Source organism: Chlorocebus sabaeus, chromosome 21 (assembly GCF_047675955.1).
Source record: "Chlorocebus sabaeus isolate Y175 chromosome 21, mChlSab1.0.hap1, whole genome shotgun sequence".
Lineage (NCBI taxonomy): Eukaryota > Metazoa > Chordata > Mammalia > Primates > Cercopithecidae > Chlorocebus > Chlorocebus sabaeus.
Window position 1 is genome coordinate 87,153,670 of NC_132924.1, and position 21,237 is coordinate 87,174,906.

Consider the following 21,237-nt stretch of genomic DNA (forward strand, 5'->3'; position numbering starts at 1 on the left):
TTCTCTTCTCCAGTTGTAAACACAATTATATTTTGTAGTGTGATATGGCTTCGTGCAGAGGGCAGGAAACGCGTTAGAACCATGACATAGTGAAATACAAAACAAGGCTTTTACTTTAAAGCAGACATGGTGCAGACAGAGTACCCTTGATCCTCTCAGCAACCATCACCCCCAGAGAAGCAAGCTTAGGCTGGGTATACCCAGACTGCATGCACCAAAAGGCTCCTACAAAACCTGTTGTGTCTGCCAAAAGTACATGCTTATATTTGTATGATAAATAGTATATATATTTTTTTGCTCAAAGAGTATTGCCAGTGAAATGATAATTTGATACTAGTCTGTAAAACCAAAAAAGAATAATAATTTAATTTAAACATATTTTCCAAAGAAAAATGAGCTAGTTTATCTCATTAGTAGTTAGCCTCCCCTCATCCCTGACTTTTCTGCCTACATCTTAAGAGGAAATAAGTCAAGGAGAGTAACTCCCACCTTGAGTATTTGGGAGCAGTGGAAACCCAGATTGGGAAGGGGAGGAGAGAAAGGAGGATAGAATTCTCAAAACTGTTTATATGGTTGAGCCTTGCCACACAGTAGGTACCATAACCTGTACTTAATCAGTATCACCTCTAGAAGCTCTTCTTTTTTCTCCTAGATAGAAATGAGGGGTTCAAGTGGCCACACTGTGTTATTCTATAAGCCATTCAACTGCACAGAGAGGCCAAGACTATTAGCATCATTGAGCACAGCTTGATACTACACTTTATCTCTTAGAGCAAAGCCCCACCAATGTATATCCTTTAAGTGATTGTGTGAATTGTGGGGATTGGGGAAAGAATCTCATCAGAAGTGGAAGGGAGTTACTTTGAGTTTATGATTTAATTTAGAAAGAACTAAACTCTCTGTTGAGTCTTCTCATTCTGGTATTTTTTTGATGGTTAAAATATTGGTAAATTTGCTTTAATCTGCAACAGGTAGCATGATTTATTTTTTTTCTTTCTAAAAACTTTCTTTTCCCTTAATTTCTGTAATACTCTTGCTGCTACTGTTCTAACGTTTGTCTGTTCTCTTTTGTCCTTTGTAGTCAACTTTCACTTATTCTCTCTACCTAAAATCTGTAGCTTTCAATCTTTTCCCACTCACATATTTACATGCCCAAATGCTCTCATTAATAATTTGGCAACTAAGGCAAGGTTAGTTTTGCATTAGTTGGTGCAGAGGAAGATTTTTTCCATTAGAGATTCGCTCTCTTGAGAAGTTTACCCTGGAAGTATAGTTTGAAATAAAAGAGACGTAAGATAAGAATGAGGTCAAGCAAACTGCTTTCCTGCATATTCACTACTTTGTTGAAAGAGACGGCTATCAACCACATATAATGAAACCAGAAAACCTGTAAGTCATTTTCAGTTTTCCTTCTTACGTTCCTTTTTCTTGATCAATCACGAAGTGAAATGGACACTGATGTATAAATATGTCACATCTGTCCTCTTTGCTTCATCTCCATTTCTACTGTTCTAGTTCAGGTTTTCATCCTTCTTTGGATTATTACTTGTTATTTGTCCATATGTCCATAGTTTCTCCAGTTCCTCTTTCCATGTAGATAATATTTGACATCAAGTGTTCTCCGTCCCTACCCTTACTTCTGCTTTTATACAGCTTATGGCTGGCTAAATCATTGAATTCTTAGTGCTGAACATAGCATCTGGAACATGGTGCACATGCAAATATTTTTGAATGATTAAGCATTGGAGACAGAGTAGGAGTCAATATTAAGAACTCCTTAAATATCCTAATGTCACTGAATTCTGTTCCTTTTTTCATGGAACATCAGACATTTTTCTTACTGGAAAAAGTATTCTTTTTTTTTTTTTCTTTTTTTTTCTAGCCATGTAGAACTTTTTCTCCTGGATTTGTTTGTTTGAGTCCTCCTCTTGTACCAGTTACTGGTGAACAGTGGTCTTGACTTCTTTTTCCTTGGAATACCTCCATCATTTCACATAATATTATAAATAATTGTCCAATATGTAATGTATGATTATTAGAATAAGTTTTCCATACAAATTAATAAAAAAGCTGTTACATGGTTTCACTATGAAAGCAAACAAGAATGGCCTTGTGAGAGGTAGAAATAAACTCAAATCTTATTTTCTTTACAAAAAGTGCCTTCTAGCTCACCTGCACTATTTGCTGAGGTCAGATTAACATCAGCACTACTAGCCCTTTAACTACCATCAGAGAGTTACTTTATCATTAATTCCCCCTGTTTAAAAAATATTTTTGTTTCTAGCAAACAAACTGTGTTCATTAAAGTAATAAAATCAATTGTTTCTATCTTTTAAAATAAAAAAGAAATGAACATCAGCTGGAGCTGCTTGAGTTAACAAGTGAAGCCTTCGACTTAATTGCTTTATGTAAGTATGTGTTAAAATAAGTAAAAAATAAAATATAGCAGTCATGGATAAAATTTGACTCAATTTTAGTACCCTCATGTTGAGTTAATTTTTTTTTCTTTTAATTTCTTGAAATACTAAGGACATAGTAAAACACATTATGATGTAGTGAAACAGAGCCAGGAAATTTGGTTTGAGGACTCTTGATGTATATGGTAAACATTATATTATTATCAGCAGCATCTTTAAATTAGAAAGATTGAGGGATTACGTGAATACCATTTAGTGTACAATTAGATTTTCTAGCAGGTGCTAATTTTTAAAGATGTTAAACTGCAAGAAGATTGATATATTAATATGTTTCTCATCTTCATTGATAAGCTTTATATGGCCAATTTGGCTTATTTGATTTTACTTTAATTCTTAAAAATAGACAATACTTAGTATTTTGTAGCCTGCTGAGCCTCAATTACTTTAGGGTCCAGATGAAGAGATAGTTATCTCTTTAGCATGCAACAAAAGCAGGGTGGGGCCTGGGAAAGTTAGCCCTCCATTTGTCCTGATGTGCAGTTTAATAATTGATATCAGTTTCTATGTTGTGTTGTCATTAAAAAGATTGTGAAGCATTGCCTTAATTATCCATTTCCACTTTTCAAGGAGAAATTACTAAAACCAGTGTCTTGGTATGTTTCTAGAAATAGACAATGTATATATAAACATAAATGTATTTTTTATATACATTTTTTCTACAAATAGTAACAATATATACTCTTTGATGTATTCTGCTTTTTCACTTAATAGCCTTGGAAATTGTTCCCTGATAGTAGATACAGTTCTACTTTATTATTAGTATTATTTTGCTGCATTGTGTTGTTTATTAAATGGATATATCATCTTTATTCACAAATGGCAAATTTTTAAGAAATGTTAATAGCTGTTTAAAATAGATATATATTCTTTATATGATGTCTTCTTTACCAAAGAAAACTTTCAAAACTTCTTAAAATTGCAATTATGTTACTGGTGGTCACTTTCTACTGTTGTGGTTTTCCTAGATATCAATTTTCTCTTTGGCTGAAATACTGTGTTTCTAGCTGGGCTTTTATTATACAAGCAGAATGTTTTTGATCATATTGTATTTACATGACAGCCTGGAACTGTGGCATTCCCTCAAGTACATTGTACACATTTAAAATATTGTCTAAATATTTATTCACATGATGGATTACTGTGGCTGAGAAAAGGCAGTTACAACCTATTAAGTAAATAATTTTAGTTTTTAAAAATTTGGAAAAGCTTTGAAGGGGTCATAATGTCTCATCTCAGTTGTTAGAAATGGCCACTGAATACCATTTTTTTTCTCTCTAAATGGTATTTTAATTCTTAAATGCTAAAGTAACTAAACAAAAAGGGAAAAGGGAAAAATATAAACCAGTTGTCTGCAGGTATAGACTTTCCTTCCCCCTTCCCATGGTCAGATACCATCTCCTCATCATGAGAAAGCAAATAGGCAAAATCATAATTAAACAAGCAAAAGAATACTATACTAGCAACATTTTAATCTTCTTGGAAGTTAAAGCAAAATTTCAGAGATATACAGTTGAATTGCAAAAGTATTTAGCATAAATAGTTATATTTCACTCAAATTTTCATAATGAATTGTGATTTTCACAAAAATAAAAATGACTTTATTTTTGTGAAACTTTTTTTTTTTAGCCCATTTTTTTCCTTTAATTTTGTTTGTCACATAATAATCGTACATGTTTATGGGATACAGAATGATATTTTGATACATGTATACAATGTATAATAATCTTATAGTGGCAATTAGCATATCTATTACCTCAAACATTTATCATTTCCTTGTATTGGGAACATTCAAAATCTTCAAGTTTTTTAAAAATATACAATACATTATTAACTATATTCACCCTACAATGCTATAGAGCACTAGAACTTTTTTCTTTTTTTTTTTCTTTTTATTTTTTATTATTATTATACTTTAAGTTCTAGGGTACATGTGCATAACGTGCAGGTTTGTTACATATGTATACTTGTGCCATGTTGCTGTGCTGCACCCATCAACTCGTCAGCACCCATCAACTCGTCATTTACATCAGGTATAACTCCCAATGCAATCCCTCCCCCCTTCCCCCCGTGAAACTTCTATTTAAGAAGTCGTTGACTATTTTTAGGTCAGCTTGAAAATTGGACACTGCATACTCTCTGTTTTTTCAAAAAGGAGACAAGGTTTTTGTTCTTAATTGTAGAGAATTTATTTAAACTTATGTAAGAGAGAGAGAATTTGTGTGTGTGTGTTATTTTCTTTGTTCAATCGTGATGCCATGTTCTTTTATTTATAATTTAGACATTTGAACTTTACAAATCTTTTACATTTATTAGAGATCAAATTGTTACATTTTAAGAAAGTGAGAAAAATTGTGTTTTATTTCATGCAATACTAAGTTTATCTAAACGTTGTAGGTTTGTGATTGTAACATCTTTTGACAAGCAAATTAGACCACAGAAAGAGCATCCAACTTGGAGCTTGGGGCATATGGTGCTACCTTCTGCAAACATAACACAAAAACAAGTCATTCCATTCAGTGAGAGGTTATGTTCAGACTTTAGTGTGGAAGGGGAAAAGTAGCCTCTTCTCTAAAAGAAAACAGTAATCTCAGTGGAAAAATGTACCTGTCTAAATTGAAACTAAAAGTGAGAGAGACTAAGAAACTAGTGCATGCAATTTCATTATTTTCAAGATCTAAAACTACAGCTTGAATGTAAAAATAGTTAAGGAATATAAAGTAGCAGAAATCTAAGAAAGTAGTTATTTTGACCATTATCCCAGCAATTAGGATTATTAGCACTATGAAAACTTCCTATATAAAATAATACTATAATTAAAATACAGTATCTGGTATCTTACAGTTTGTATGGCACAATGATGAAACAAATTGTTTTGACATTAGTGAACACACAATTTTTACACGTCAACATTCTAATTTTAGTTTTCTTATCTGTGACTGATAGGTAAAATAGACTAGTATGTGCACATCTTAATATTTCAACGTATGGATAAAGATGAGGGAAGATCTATTGATCAGTTTTGAATTCAGATTGTCATTTTGAGCACATACTTCTACAGATGGTAGAGTGTTTGACTGCCCATCAGTGCACCAATACCTTTGAGACAGCTGTTGCAAATAAACCTCTTTTACATGCTTTAGGTCAAGAGTAGTCAAACCTGTTATAGCACCTGCTTTTGCATATGCAAATCTGTTGTTTTGTCATTTCATTAAACAAGAAGAGGTAACAGTCTCTTGTGGTTGTAAATAAGTCTGGAACATCGCCTACATGAAATGAAATCCAGCAAAAAGACAACTGTGATTTCTGTTGTGTAGTCAAGGGAGGTTGCTTCTGTTTGGGGCTTTGTTTTTGGAAGATTGCCCGTGATTTGGAGGGAGGGTAGAGAAGCAAGTGTATGTTTGGAGGCAAGAACAGGGAAGGTGTTTGCTGTCATTGACTGTAGGGTAGTTGTGAAGTTTGACATGCCCAGAAGCTACTGAATGCCATGTGGGGCCCCTATACACTGCATACCTCAGTTTTCATCATCTGGTGAGCCTGCAGCAGGATTTCCAGGCACTGGAGTCGACAACGTGTCTACTTTGGTTTGGAACTGATTGATCCACAGAACAGAACATGCTTGTGGGATCTTCCCTTGCTATAGAATGACATAAATGATTGAAATGTTTTCTTTAGGAAAAATAGCATTATTTGTTTATAGATCTTATTGCTTATGGGAAAGAAATTGTCAAATAGTAATGCAAGCAGAGTTTGCTGGAAACTTTCACATTAGGTTTGTGAATTATTGTCTTGTTTGACTTTGGCATATTAGAAATAAAACTGGGAAAACACAATTAGATTAAAGAAAGGGTAGAACAAATTTTTTCCTTATCTGTATCTCTTAAAAAGGGTAGTGGCATAAAATAAAAATGGCACCTCAGGATTTGCAAAATGACAGAAGATTTTACTCTCTGTTGCCATAGATTGCTGTTGGGGAAGAAAAGGAAAATACTAGAACTGATGAACAAATGTTGCATGCTGTCATTTTCGATTACATTATTTTACTGTGTAGTTGTTCCTAGTTTTCCATTTTGAACAATAGTGCAAAATGCTTATGACATATAAAGTAATGTTACAAATTTGTTAATTGTGTTAATTGTGTTTAAGTATGTTTCTTCTGACATGGAGTTACTACGAGCAAGAATAAAAAATATCATTTTCTAGCTTTGGGGGGAAACTAAAAATTCCTTCCTGACCTTTTAACCTTGTCAAATGATTTCCCTGCTCTTGACATAGTGCATTATATTTGCAAAGGTTGGAAGTTAACTCTTCAATGTACCAGACATCATTTTTATTGGGATATTAATTCTCAGAGGTGCTAATCTCATCAAGATTTGTAGGCATTTTCCTTCATAGGCCATTCTGATTTGTAGCTCTTTCTTTTCACAGCAGTATTAAATACCAAACCTTCTCTGATATGGAAGTTCATTAGAGATATGTCTTTGATGGCAGCCCTTTCCTGGCTTCAGTTTCAAATACCTTGATGTAAAGCTTAAGAAGCCATTGTGTTGTAAGCCCTCCTTGATGTGCCTTATTTAGATCTGCATAGTAAATCAAGGAAAGTAAATAACAAGGCAGCAGATGGAAGCATGGAGATAAGACCAGTGAACAATTGTATTTGTATTTTGTTATGATGTTGACAGGAGCTAAAATTCACTAATCTAGTTCAACTGATCTGCATTTCAAAGAAATCTCATTTAGCAGCAACTTGAAGGTTTGTAGGATAAAGTTCTTTTATTGCAGCTTTTATTGCATTCTTTGCTAATTTATCTGGTCAAGATTTAGCCTTGCTTACTTAAAGCTGCAAGCGTGTTACAAGGAGTCTTAAATACTATGAAAGCATTAATGTCTAGACTATGAACTGAAGGTAATTACATATCCAGCCTTGAATAGGGTACATTTAGAAAATACTGTTGTCCAAACTCAATTGTCAGGGCAATATAGATAAGGTCGGTTTTTTTTTTTTTCTCCCCCCATCTCTCCTGCCTATTTGCTCTGAGATTTTTTTCTGCATCATAAACAAGCTAATAAACAATCATCAACTACTCAGAAATTATTAAAAAAATAAGTATAAGTACATCTCCTTTAAGTATGAATCCATTGATGCTGATACTGGTTGTGCCTTTTTGAGAATGGAAAATTATTCGTTTTATAGTTTTGATACCCTTATTTGACTCTACAGTTATAAACGTGTAAATATATAAGTGAAATGGTTAATGTGAACTTTAAAGCATAGTCTATGGACAATTTGTACAAAGAATATTGATATGTTCTACTTTTGATTAAATATATTATTTAATGGAAATTAGTATTTTGAAATGTGTTCAAAGAAATTAAATACTATATGTGTATATTTATATATAAACTAAATAGTGAGTAAATTTGGATTTCCAAAAGAAAAGACTGCTGGATTTAGGACAATTATCCTGAGGTAAAATCCTGTCTCTGCCATACCCTCTGAGATTCTGGGGAAACTACTTCTGTGAATTTCTTCTGTAAATGTTGGGGGTTGAACCAGAGGCTCACTGAGTCTTCCCAGTTAGAAGATCCTTATCATTCATTGACAGTCTACTTTATGTCAGGTACCAATCTGGACCCAAAGATTATGTAGATAAGTTTTTTTTCCATAAAATAACTCATGTAAATATTCCATTATCTACAATTGGCTGCTAATACAGTTATTAATAGAATATAGAAAATGACTTAGTACTCCTCTTCCTGACTCTTAACAACCACTTGGATGACCGTATATATATTGGGTATTGTAAACCAAAAATAAAATTATAAGACCCCCAACTGACTGATGGACCCACCTCATCCAGGAAGGACATTCCAAAGTAAACCTGAACATCTAGTTCAGGCCATGATGGGAAGGGGGATCAGACATGCCTCATTATATCCTCCTCCTTTGGAATTCAGGCACAGCTGTTCAGCATTAACATTAAAACAGCGATCTTAAGACTGACAAAACAGACTGTGTAGCAAAAAGACACCAAATTCCAACATGACTCTAGTATAGCATCACATGACAGATAGCAGACCCTCAAAAAATTAAAGTATTGTACCCCAAAATATATTTCTTTGACATATTTTGAAATGGCCCTGGAAAGCTATCTCTTGTGGGGAGAAGCTACATTCTATAGGGAATCCCCTTCCCTTTTCAGGTCTTTTCCCTGATGCAGGAGAGAATTAGCGAGGAATCTGGCACCTTTTTAGGTCTGATAATGTTAGCAGTGGAAATTACCTGTGTCATGTGGCACCGAAGTATGTTAGCAGCAGCAAATCTGTATGGGTCTGCAGCAACCTCAGTTCTTACCTCCTCAGAAGAAAGAATTGAGGGGCATAAGGAAGAAGGAGAGACAGGGCAAGTTTTAGAGCAGGAGTCAAAGTTTATTAAAAGTTTTAGAGCAGGAATGAAAGAAAGTACACATAGAAGAGGTCCAAGTGGGTGACTTGAGAGGTCAAATGTGTGGTTTGACCTTTTGACTTGGAGTTTTGTATGTCAGCATGTTTCTGGGGGTTTATATCTCTTCTCCCCTGACTCTTCCCTTGGCGTGGGCTGTCTGCATGCACAGTGGCTTGCTAACACGTGGGAGGGGAGCATGTACAGTGTGTTTACTGAGGTTATACACATGTTCACTTGAGGTGTTCTTCCCTTACCAGTCTGAGTGTTACTACAAGGTCATACACCAGTTAACCTGTGCCATTTTGCCTCTTAATGCGCATGCTTCCTCCCACTCACCCAGCTCCTGAGATATTATCCGGAAGCTGCTGATCACCAGTTTTAGGTTTTTCTATCAGGAGACTGCCTTTTCCTGGCGCTGGCTGTGACCAGTTATTATTTTGGAAAGACAGTTGACAATAACTTGAAATGTTACTGGTTGCTTGACATTTCTGGTGTGTGTGCGTGTGGGAGGGGAGCTCTCTCCTTCTCTGCTCATGTCTGACTAGCTACCCACTGTAACAATAAGAGCTCTGAAGCCAGCTACCTGGAGACTTCATCTGCATGATAAAAGATTGGGTTTCACAGCCCCTTATGTCAACCCAGATATTCCTTTCTATTGATTCTAGTTCTTTAGATAATGACTCTTTGAACCAATTGCCAATGAGAAAATCTTTGCAACCACCTATGACCAGGAGACCCACTCCCACTTTGAGTTGTTCCACCTTTCGAGACCAAACCATTGTATATCTTACATGTATTGATTGATGCCTTATGTCTCCCTCAAATGTATAAAAACAAGCAAAGGTCAACAACTTGGGCACATATTCTCAGGATCTCCTGGGGTTGAGTCACAGGTCATGGTACTCATATTTGGCTGAGAAAAAATTTCTTCCAATATTTTTCAAACTTGACTTTTAGTTGACAGTATGCTAGTTTTAATCTTACTTTTCATATTGTATGTAGTGGGCCTTAGGAAAGAGATTTATCATATCATTTAAAAGAAATTGTAAAGTGATTTTCATGAAAAACAATCTTAAATTTTAATGTTGACTTAGAACTTTAAATAAGTTATTTAAAACCACGTGTTTTATTTGACAATTTCAGTATAGATTTTCTAGTAAGTTTTTTATAAAAGCCAATGAATTGTTTGGCATGAGACATATTTTTGAAAGATGTATTTATTTGGAAATAATGGCAGTTATAATTATTTCTTGCAATTGATGAAGATAAAAGATTAGGAAGGACTTAACTGTCTTTCTTTGAGTTATACTATAGCTCTGCCTCTATCTTCCATACCATTCCTTGTCAAAAGACTCAGTAATTTCTTCGTGATAAAGCTACATTGTTAAGAAGGACACAGATGAATAATACATTCTCCATTTTCAAATAATTTTAAATTAAATGTTAGAAATCAGGTATGTGTACAAATGTATTACATAGTAGATTATGTGGACAGTTTTTAGAGGGGAGCTGTAGAGAAAATGCTATTTGGGTAGCTTATTCCTGGCTAGGAGAATAGGGGAGGAGTTCATGGAGTTAATGGTAATTAAATTAAGGCTTGAAAGGTATGGTAACATTTGGACAAATAGAATTTGAGAAAATAGAGACATCCTAAGTGGAGCAAATTTAGACTCTAAAAAAAATCAAAGCAAATATCTAATAGTTCAGTTTGATTCTAGAATGTAGAGATAAGTGAAACAAAGTAAAGGAGAGGCAAATCCAGTCCTAAGAATGAAAGGTCTTAGGTTTTAGGCTAATAAGTTTTATTTGGTATGTATTGAGGAGCCCCTCCATGTCCTAGTTGATGCACTTGTAAGAAGAGGCACCAGGGAAATATATGCATGATTTGAAGTCACATATATTAAATTTAATAAATATTAAATGTGTTCCCCCACCTCCCCTTATGCCAGTCTAACATACTATAAAAACATGTTATATATTTGCAAAGGGTAGGTCTGATATATTCTGTAAAGATAATGATGAGACGGATATTTGAAGACATTTGGTGGATGTGAGAGATACGAATTTGAAATTGTTATTGGAGTAAAGGGGAAAAACTGTCATTATAATAGTAGGTAGAAGAGAGACTGCTTTTAAGATGCTTTCTAGAGACACTTAGTATGCTTTGGCATATATTTAAGAAACAACAATATTTAAAAAAAACAAACAAGAAGGCTTGAGATGGAAATGAAAATAATCAGTCATTATTAATTTGAATAAGAGTCAGAATCAGAATATTCAAATGAAGATACTTAAGAGTCAGTGGAAGCCAGCTGAGCAAAAGAGGATGGAAAATTGCATTTACTGGATGTTTTAAACTGCTAAAAGTAAATAGCAAATATTTTGTCAAAATGTAGGTGTGTTGTATAGCAAAATATATTTACTGATTGTTCAATATTCAAACCAGACTTTTATTTGGAAACCATGTTGTACTTGGTTGTCAGGTCTCAGGCTAGCCCATCCATTTAGCCTTCATGTTAAAAAAGAAAGGAGTGGTCCATGTCCTTTACAGAGCTTGCAAGTATTATTTGTTTTTTTAAAATATGAAATTAGTTGTTAAATCTTAAAAATTGGACGCTGTCTCACTCTCTCTCTCGTGCATACACATGATGATTTACCAGTCTGTCTTGAAAATTCTGATTTGGCAAGACTAAACCTACATTCTTACAAAGCAGTAATGGCAGTAATTTTATGGGGCTTAAAAAAAAACACCTCGGGCCGGGCGCGGTGGCTCACACCTCTAATCCCAGCACTTTGGCAGGCTGAGACGGGCGGATCACGAGGTCAGGAGATCGAGACCATCCTGGCTAACACGGTGAAACCCCGTCTCTACTAAAAATACAAAAAATTAGCCGGGTGTGGTGGCGGGCGCTTGTAGTCCCAGCTACTTGGGAGGCTGAGGCAGGAAAATGGCCTAAACCCGTGAGGCGGAGCTTGCAGTGAGCCGAGATCACGCCACTGCACTCCAACCTGGGCAACCGAGCAAAACTCTGTCTCAAACAAACAAACAAACAAACAAAAAAACAAAACCCCACCTTTTCAGAGACTTTGCCATAGTAGCATGAAACTTTATCCTGCACCTTGCCTAATTAGTATTTTTGTCTTTAGGTATTTTATTTTGTGACCCTCATGATGTATGTGATGTTTATCATATTATTATTTCTGGTGATTGTTGCCTTGAAACCTAACGACTACTTGCAAAAATTTTTGTAGGTGAAATAAGTTGGGATTACAAATGAGAGACCAGTAACTGATCACTTATTCTAGTGGGTTTGGATTCACTCCGTTTTATGTTGCCTTGGAATTTTCTGCAGATGTTCACTCCTTCCGTAACTGTTGGTTGCTTCCTTGGTCTGGGAACAATACTATCAGATTTACATTCAGAAAAACAAGAAACAAAAAAAACTTAGTTTGGGTGTGTAGTATGGATTCAAGAGAGTTAAGACTGAAGGACAAAGGACCAGATAGGAGATTATATAACCAGTAGGTACTTTGATTGTGAAGGTTAGGGGAGGGTTTTGGACTGGATGTATACGTTCGAGAATCATTTGCAACAAGTAGTTGTTGATTCAAGAGATAGAATACAAATTGGGGCTAGAATGATATCTTGAGAAAACAGACATGGAAGAGGCACATGTAGGAATAGTAACCAACAAGACTGAAAAAGCAGGGTTGAGAGCTAGGAGAGAAATTAAGAGTAAACAATAAGCTAAGTGAAGCAGAGAAGTTAAGCAAACTAAGAATTAAGAAGTAACATTGGATTTTCCTGTCCTGATAATAAAATATTTAGTTTCAAGGATGTAAAGATTTGCTAAACTCTGGGACGGTCTATGTGAATTTATTAATGTTGAAAGAGTGGAATCTTGTTCGTTCTAATTCCAACCAAATTTTTTTTTCATGTAACAGCATCATGGAAAGTAACAAAAAAGAAAAAAAACCCCAGTAATCTGTTTATGAAAAGAAATAAATGATAAATGAATAATACGCTCAGGATACTTTGAATGAATATGTAAAATTACCATCCAAACTGGGACACTTTTGAGAGGGAAGGGGATAGCTGTTAATAATTACAATAGGTATGAACCACATCTGTCCCAGCTAATCCAGGACTAATGGTCACTGGAATTATAGTTCACATTTATTCAGTGCTTAGCTATTGTAGGAGCCAAAGGGGCAAGTTACCCTTGGCCTTCTGAAGGTTCACCAGAAAATCAACCTGCAAATGACGGATTAATTGGAAAACGGCATAAAAATTTATTTAACATGCATACATAGGAGCCTTCAGCATGAAGATCCAAAGATACCGGGGAAGTTCTCTATTTTTATGCAAAGGCTCAACAAAGTCTGGACAGCTATGTAGAAATATTACATAGAAAAGGGTGAAAAATATTACATAGAAAAGGGGAAAAGGGTGTGATTTAATGCCAATAGACTGAGTGGAGAACTCCAGCAAGGCCTGTCTGTCTAGATTCTTCCTGGCCTCTGAGCATGCATTCCTTCCTGGTATGGGGCAGGACTTTCTGGGGATCTGAAGACCTACAGTCAAATAGGATAAGTCTTAACAGCAAGTTATTGCACAGAAAGGTAAGGGAAAAATTAGAGTAATATTTTTAGGTTTTGAGTAGCTTTGGGGAAAGGGGGCTCTGATTTCTAGGACTTCCCTTGCGGAGGCAGGATTCTAGTTTCTGTGGCTAGCCTCCGGGGAAAATGGGACTGAGAGACAGGAGTGCAGATCAGAGACAAACTTTGCTTTCTGAGGCTACTTCTGAGGCCTTCATTTTGGGATATTGCTTTCTGAGCCCCAATACTACCAGACAATAAGAAGAGTTCTTTATTGGTTTATCTCATGACTAGTTTTAGTTGACATTTGTAATTTTTTCTTTGTATATGGTGAATTCATTGACATATATACTCTACATAATTTTGGTGACTTGTTTATTTAAAAAAAAAAGGTGCCCACTATATACCGAGCTCTGTCCTAAGGTATGGGAAGTGAAGATGATTAATACATAGTTCTAGTTGTTAATGATCTACCAGCATACTTGTGATAATCTGCAAATTAAATTTTAATGTATTATAGTAAAGTGTCATGTTGATAGTGTGGTTTGTGAAGACCTCAACTAGTATTTTAGTACATTATATACTATAATTTTTAGAATTAAGATTATAGTGTATTTGAATTCTGTAAGAAAGAGTTTGTTTTAAAAAGTTTTATCAAGAGAAAAGAAAAAAGTACAGCTAGTTGTACGTATAAGTGGGATTTTCTCTATCATAAAAAGTATATTTCTGTGTGTGTGTGTGTGTGAATAGTTCAATTCTTTATCACAAAGGGATGCATTTCCATATTGATAATGTAATTTTAGCCACACTAAAGCTATATCCTGTGAAGAAGAGTCTGGCATACTCCTCTGACACATCTGGTAGATATGGATGACATTAATTAGCATATGTGTTGCTATAAATGACATGTCAGTTCAGGACGACAAAAAGTATTTGTTATTGATGTCAATCATTTATCCTTTGTCAGTTCAAAAAGCTTCCCTAAAGGAATGTGCATTGATCTGCACTGACCCAAAATACTGCAAAACCATTTCTGTGTTCTGGAAACTAAAGCAGAACTACCTGTGCTTGAACTGCCATGTGGATATATTCATCTAGAAAGTGCCTGTTGATAAGTTTCAGTACTAAGGCTTTCAAATTTGGCCAAGATTAGTTGAATCTTTAGAAAAGAAAACAAAACACCTACTCTAATCCCAAAGTCTAGTCTTCAGTGGATATAGCTTTAATCTTTGGTAATGAAATTTATGTTTTTATTTCACCTTGAAATAATTTTGAAATATTCCAGGTAAATAATTGCAAATATCATTTACATTGGTTAAAAACAAGAAAATTGCACAAGTATCAATTCATGATCAGATGATGGTTTAAAGAGGTGCCCTTTTGCCCACATATATTTTACTTTTTGTATTTTAGCTATTCTGATATAGATGTTTTTTGGCTTCATTTTACTATTTTCTCACAATAGTTTTTTTTTTTAAATAAATACCACCAGTATATTGTGTTAAGTTTATGAGCAAAAACTAACTTTAAAGTGCTATCATACACATTTCCCCTAAACGCATATGTGTGTGGGTGTGTATGTATGTATATAATTTTGCTTTAAATGTTCCCCCTGAATTCCAGTTTATTATTTAGTGGAAGGGAATACTAGTGATTTTAAGATAAGGCAAGGGGGTGTGATCCAGGTAATGGCACATGTTGAAGATATTTATCTTTTTTTTGTTTTTTTTGAGACAGGGTCTCACTCTGTTGCCCAGGCTGGAGTGCAGTTGCATGATCTCAATCTCGGCTCACTACAGCCTTTGCCTGCTGGGTTTATGCAATTCTCGTGCCTCAGCCTCCTGAGTAGCTGACATTACAGGCGCATGTCACCATGCCTGGCTAATTTTTGTATTTTCAGTAGAGACGGGGTTTCACTATGTTAGTGAAACCAGGCTAGTCTTGAACTCCTGAGCTCGAGTGATCTGCCTGTCTTGGCCTCCCAAAGTGCTGGGATTACAGGCATGAGTCACCATGCCAGGTCGAAGATATTCATATTAATTCTTAAATTTAATGAGGCAGAAAATATCCATTATTGGAAACTTAGGTTTTTATAAAATTTGAATATAGAGCAAGTTCTCTTAAATTTATGAATGTTCATCTCACCAGAGGTCCGATATTCATATATCACATTTCTGTGTTCTTGTAAAGAAAGGTGGGATGTGTTGCATTTTTACATCTTATAAATTTGTTTGAGAATTAAGATGAAACCAGATTTAGAACATACCCAGGTTAAATAGTCTAAGATGTACAATATACCTTGCTTCCGTAGCAGTTTCCCAACCTTTATACCATTAGAAAAAATCTCATTCCAGATTTCTTGCTGTCTTACAGACCCTGTACTGTTTTTTGTCTGTTTCATGTTCTTAAAATCATCTTTTTTATTATTCCATTAAAATTTTTAAAAATATATTTTCCTTTACACTTTTCTAATCATCCTGTAATTCTTCAGTCCTAAGACATTAAAAAACCGAGTAAAAATATCTGATACCTAATCGTCTTTGCCAGTCCATTCAAACTTATGGATTTGCAAAATTATGTTAAAGTCTTTAAAAAATACATTTGAGTAGGCTTTTGTAGTCATTTAGATTTTTAATATTAATTTTCTCCTGCTATGCTGCTTAGCCATAAAAATGAGAAAGAAGATAGATGTGGGTTTCTTTTAGTGGTGTTAATTTAAATACTAGATTTATTTGTTATAATGTTTAACAAGGCAATTTTTATATTTCTGTTCACCTCATATCCAACAGGGGAAGCTTCAGCCCCCCAGTACAGTAAGAAAAAAAAGCAGATGCATTTTTGTAATAATTGATTAAAAGTATAATTTCCCTCTAGATCAAACAAATGATAGAAGTCTGTTGAAGCTTTGTCCTGACCTATCCTGGAAGTAGAAGAATACTCTGGAGAAAGGAGCATTGTAAGCACAAAGAATAAGATTCCTCAATCCTGAGAGAGAGAATTAAAGTCTAACTCTCCAAATGTAAGTCGTCTGTATTCTACATATTTTTCATCCCTCAGTTTTTATTGCTATTCAGGTTTTAATAGAAATAATGTGCTGACAATATTGTTTGGATTTTTTTCCTCTACAAAATATGCAGGTGTTTTGGTTGTAACTTCTAAATTTTGATTTGTGTCAATACTTACTAACATAATATAAAGTGATAACTTACAATAATAATATTTAATGTAAAATAGATTAATATTAATTGTATTTTCTGGTGGAGAGCTGTTGAGAATTTTGAGTATTCTGATGAAAAGAAGGAAATTTCCTTTGATATAGTATCTGCAGTTTTGCCATTATAATCTGTTTTTGCTCTAAACTTTGTTTTTTTTTTCTTTTCTTTTTTATTTCTTCATGTCTGAGAATAAGACTATCTTAATATGTCTGCTTGAATCTACCACCTGGTAAAAGATACATTAATTTCTTTATTCCCTCAGCATGGTGAAATTGAATTGGACTGAATTTGTATCCATAATCTGCTACACAAATGTATCAATTTCGTTGGCTCAGTGTACTGGAAAGACTGATTCCCTATCTGTTAGGAAAAACTTAAAAGATACGTATTAATGATTATATAGAAACACAGAATTTTGTTGCTGTTCAGAAGTTGGTAGACAGAAGGAGGACTGAAGCTAAATACTTGTCTTAGGACAATTACTTAGGAAGAAATCCCTTGTTCTTTGTGACGACTAGTTTTTTGAGACGGAGTCTCACTCTGTCACCAGGCTGGAGAGGAGTAGTATGATCTCGGCTCACTGCAACCTCCGCCTCCTGGATTCAGGTGATTCTCCTGCCTCAGACTCCCCGAGTAGCTGGAACTACAGGTGTGCGCCACCACACCCAGCTAACTTTTGTATTTTTAGTAAAGACGGGGTTTCACAGTGTTGGCCAGGATGGTCTCGATCTCTTGACCTAGTGATCTGCCCACCTCGGCCACCCAAACTGCTGGTATTACAGGCATAAGCCACCGTGCCTGGCCCAAAGCATTTTAAAATAATTGAACTAGATAGAAAAACCTTGAAGAAATACTACAAACCTTATCATTCTTTTCACTAACATGAAACAACTATTCTTATTGAAAAGTGTGATGAAACTTTAAAAGCCTAATTAAATTTGGTGGGTCAGTAGTGCGCTCCCATTCATGGTTTAAGGCTGATGAAGAATTGGAAAATAATGCCGTTCACAGAAAAATCTTGGTGACTCTCTGCTCTACAGAAATATAATGAACAAATTATAGCACAGATTATAGTGGCTGAACTGCAGAAATACAAAGTTGAGTGGAAAACCTCTACCCCCCCAAAATTATACAGTGTGTTTAATTTATATATATATAAATTGGAACTTAATATATATATAAATTGAAACATATACATATATATAGTTCCAAAGTAAACTTTGGTGTTTGGGGATGCAACAAGTGATGATAACAAAATTGGAATAATGGTTAAATTGTAGGTGGGTAGTAAATTGAGATGGAGGTTCCAGAATTTTCTGGTATGTTGGAAACATTCTGTTTGTTCACCTGTCTGATAGTTGCATGGAGGTTTGTTTTATGAAAATCTATTGGTGAGAAACTGGATGCTTTTCTGCTAAGGTCAGGGACAAGGCAACGATGTTCCTTCTCACCGCTCCTATTTCACATTATACTGGAAGTCCTAGCTAGGGCAAGAAGACAAAAAAAGGAGACAAGAGACATTCTGATTGGGAAGGAAGAAATAAAACTGTTGATTTGCAAATGCCATGGTTGTCTATGTAGAAAATCCCATATAATCAATAACGACATAAACTCCTGAAACTAATGAGTGATTAGTGTTAACACAAAGTTAATATACAAAAGTCAATTGCTTTCTCAGATGCTAGCAATGAACAATTGGGGTTTTAAATTACTAATATAATACTATTTATATTAACAGCAAAAATATAAATACTTAGGTATAAATCTAATAAAATATGTATAAGATAAGTATTAGGGAAACAAGAAAACTCTGATGAAAGAAAATCAAAGAAGATCTAAATAAATGGAGAGATAGTCCCTGTTCATGGATAGATGGATTCAGTATTTAGATACCACTTCTTCCTAAGTTGATATGTATATTCAACACAATCCCAGTCAAAATCCCAGCAAGTTATTTTGTGGATATTGACAAACTAATTCATGAGTTTATTCGGAAAGGAAGAGGCCCATGTTAGCCAAATAATATTGAGGAAAGAAAAGAAAATCAGAGGACTGACAGTCCCCAACTTTAAGACTTAGTATAAAGCTAAGTAATCAAGACAATAGAGTATTGTTGAAAGAACATAGATAGATCATTGAAACAGAGTAGAAAACTCAGAAATGGACCCACACAAATATAGTCAACTCATCTTTAACAAAAGAGCAAAGGCAATTCAAGGAAGAGAGGACAGTCTTTTCAACAAATAGTGCTTAAACGACTGGACATTTATGTGTTAAAGAAGTTAATCTAGACAGACCTTATACCTTTCATGAAAGTGAACTCAAAATGGATCACAAAGCTAAACGTAAAACAAAAAACCATAAGACTTCTAGAAGATAACATAGAGGAAAATGTAAGTAACCTTGGGTTTGCTGATGACTTTTTAGATACATCAAAAATATGATCTGTGAAAAAAAGTAATAAGTTGGATTTCATCAAAATTAAAAATTTCTGTTTTGAGGAAAGCTACTGTGAAGAGAATGAAAAGATAAGCCACACACTGGGAGAAAATATTTGTGAAACAGGTATCTGATAAAGGATTTGTATCTAAAATATACTACGAAGAACTCTTACAAATAATAAGAAAACATATGACCAGGTGCGGTGGCTCATGTCTGTAATCCCAGCACTTTGGGAGTTCCAAGGTGGGCAGATCGCTAGGTCAGGAGATCAAGACCATCCTGGCTAACATTGTGAATCCTCGTCTCTACTGAAAATACAAAAAATTAGCCAGGCATGGTGGCATGCACCTGTAGTCCCACCTACTCAGGAGATTGAGACAGAAGAATTGCTTGAACCCGAGAGGCGGAGGTTGCAGTGAACCAAGATTGCACCACTGCACTACTGCCTGGGTGACAAAGTGAGATTCCATCTCAAAAATAAATAAATAAATAAAATAAGAAAACATATAACTCAATTAAAAATTGGGCAGTAGCTCTAAACATATACCTAACTAAAAAAGATTTACATATGGCAAGTAAGCATATGAAAAGACGCTCTATATTGTATGTCATTAGACAATTGCAAATTAAAACATTGAGGTACCAGTACAGACTTACTAGAATGGCAAAAATCCAGAACACTGATAACACCAAATGATGGTGAGGATGTGGAGCAATGGGAATTCTCACTCATTGCTGGTGGAATGCAAAGTCATATAGCCACTTTGAAAGATAGTTTGATACTTTCTTACAAAGCTAAACATAGTCTTACCATGTGATCCAGCAATGACACTCCAAAGTATGAAATGAGTTGAACTCCAAATGAGCTGAAAACATAACTCCACACAAAAACTTGCCCAAGAACATTTATAACACACAACTTTAGGGTAACTTAGTTAAGCATCCCAGATGTCTTTCGATAGGCTAATGGTTAAACAAACTGTGATACATCCAGAAAAGGGAATATTATTCAATAATAAAAAGAAGTGAGCTACCAAACCACAAAAAGACATGGAAGAACCTTAAATGCGTACTGCTAAGTGAGTGAAGCTATATGAAAAGGCTGCATACTGTATGATTCCAACCACAGGCGTATGCTATTTTGTGGTGGTTCACTTTGTTATGCTTTGCAGAAACTGTTGTTTTACAAATTGAAGGTTCGTGGCAACCCTGATTTGAGCAAGTCTATTGGTACCACTGATATGGTTTGGCTCTGTGTCACCACCCAAATCTCATCTCACAGCTCCCATAATTCCCATGTGTTATGGGAGGGACCCAGTGGGAGATAATTGAATCATGGGGCCAGGTCTTTCCTGTGCTGTTCTCGTGATGGTGAATAAGTCTCAGGAGATCTGAAGGTTTTAAAAACGAGTTTGGGCTGGGCACAGTGGCTCAGGCCTGTAATCCCAGCACTTTGGGAGGCCGAGGCAGGCGGATCAGGAGGTCAGAAGATTGAGACCATCCTTGCTAACATGGTGAAACCCTGTCTCTACTAAAAAATACAAAAAATTAGCTGCATCTGGTGGCAGGCGCCTGTAGTCCCAGCTACTCGGGAGGCTGAGGCAGGAGAACGGCATGAACCCAGGAGGTGGAGCTTGCAGTGAGCAGAGATTGCACCACTGCACTCCAGCCTGGGTGAAAGAGTGAGACTGCATCTCAAAAAACAAAACAAAACAAAAAAACAAAACAAAAAAAACATGAGAGTTTGCCTGCACAAACTCTCTTTGCATGCTGCCGTCCATGTAAGACATGACTTGCTTCTCCTCACCTTCCACTATGATTGTGAGGCCTCTCCAGCCATGTGGAACCATGAGTTTGTTAAACTGTTTTCCTGTATAAATTACCCAGTCTTGGGTATGTCTTTATGAGCAGTGTGAAAACGGACTAATACAGTAAATTGGTATCAGTAGAGTGGGGCACTGCTGAAAAGTTACACAAAAATGTGGAAGTTATTTTGGAATTGGGTAAGAGGCAGAGGTTGGAACAGTTTGGAGGACTCAGAAGAACACAGGAAAACATGGGA

The 21,237-nt window shown here is 35.3% G+C and overlaps 1 protein-coding gene across 7 annotated transcripts in view; it reads left to right on the top strand.

Moving 5' to 3' along the window:
• FOXP2 (forkhead box P2) overlaps nt 1-21,237 on the top strand; it is a 592,983-nt gene that overhangs the window by 62,860 nt on the left and 508,886 nt on the right. For all 7 annotated transcript variants that reach the window (XM_038004457.2, XM_073009292.1, XM_073009288.1 and 4 more), the window contains exon 2: nt 16,393-16,537. The gene's annotated coding sequence lies outside the window, so the exon portion shown is untranslated. The remainder of the gene's footprint in view (nt 1-16,392; nt 16,538-21,237) is intronic.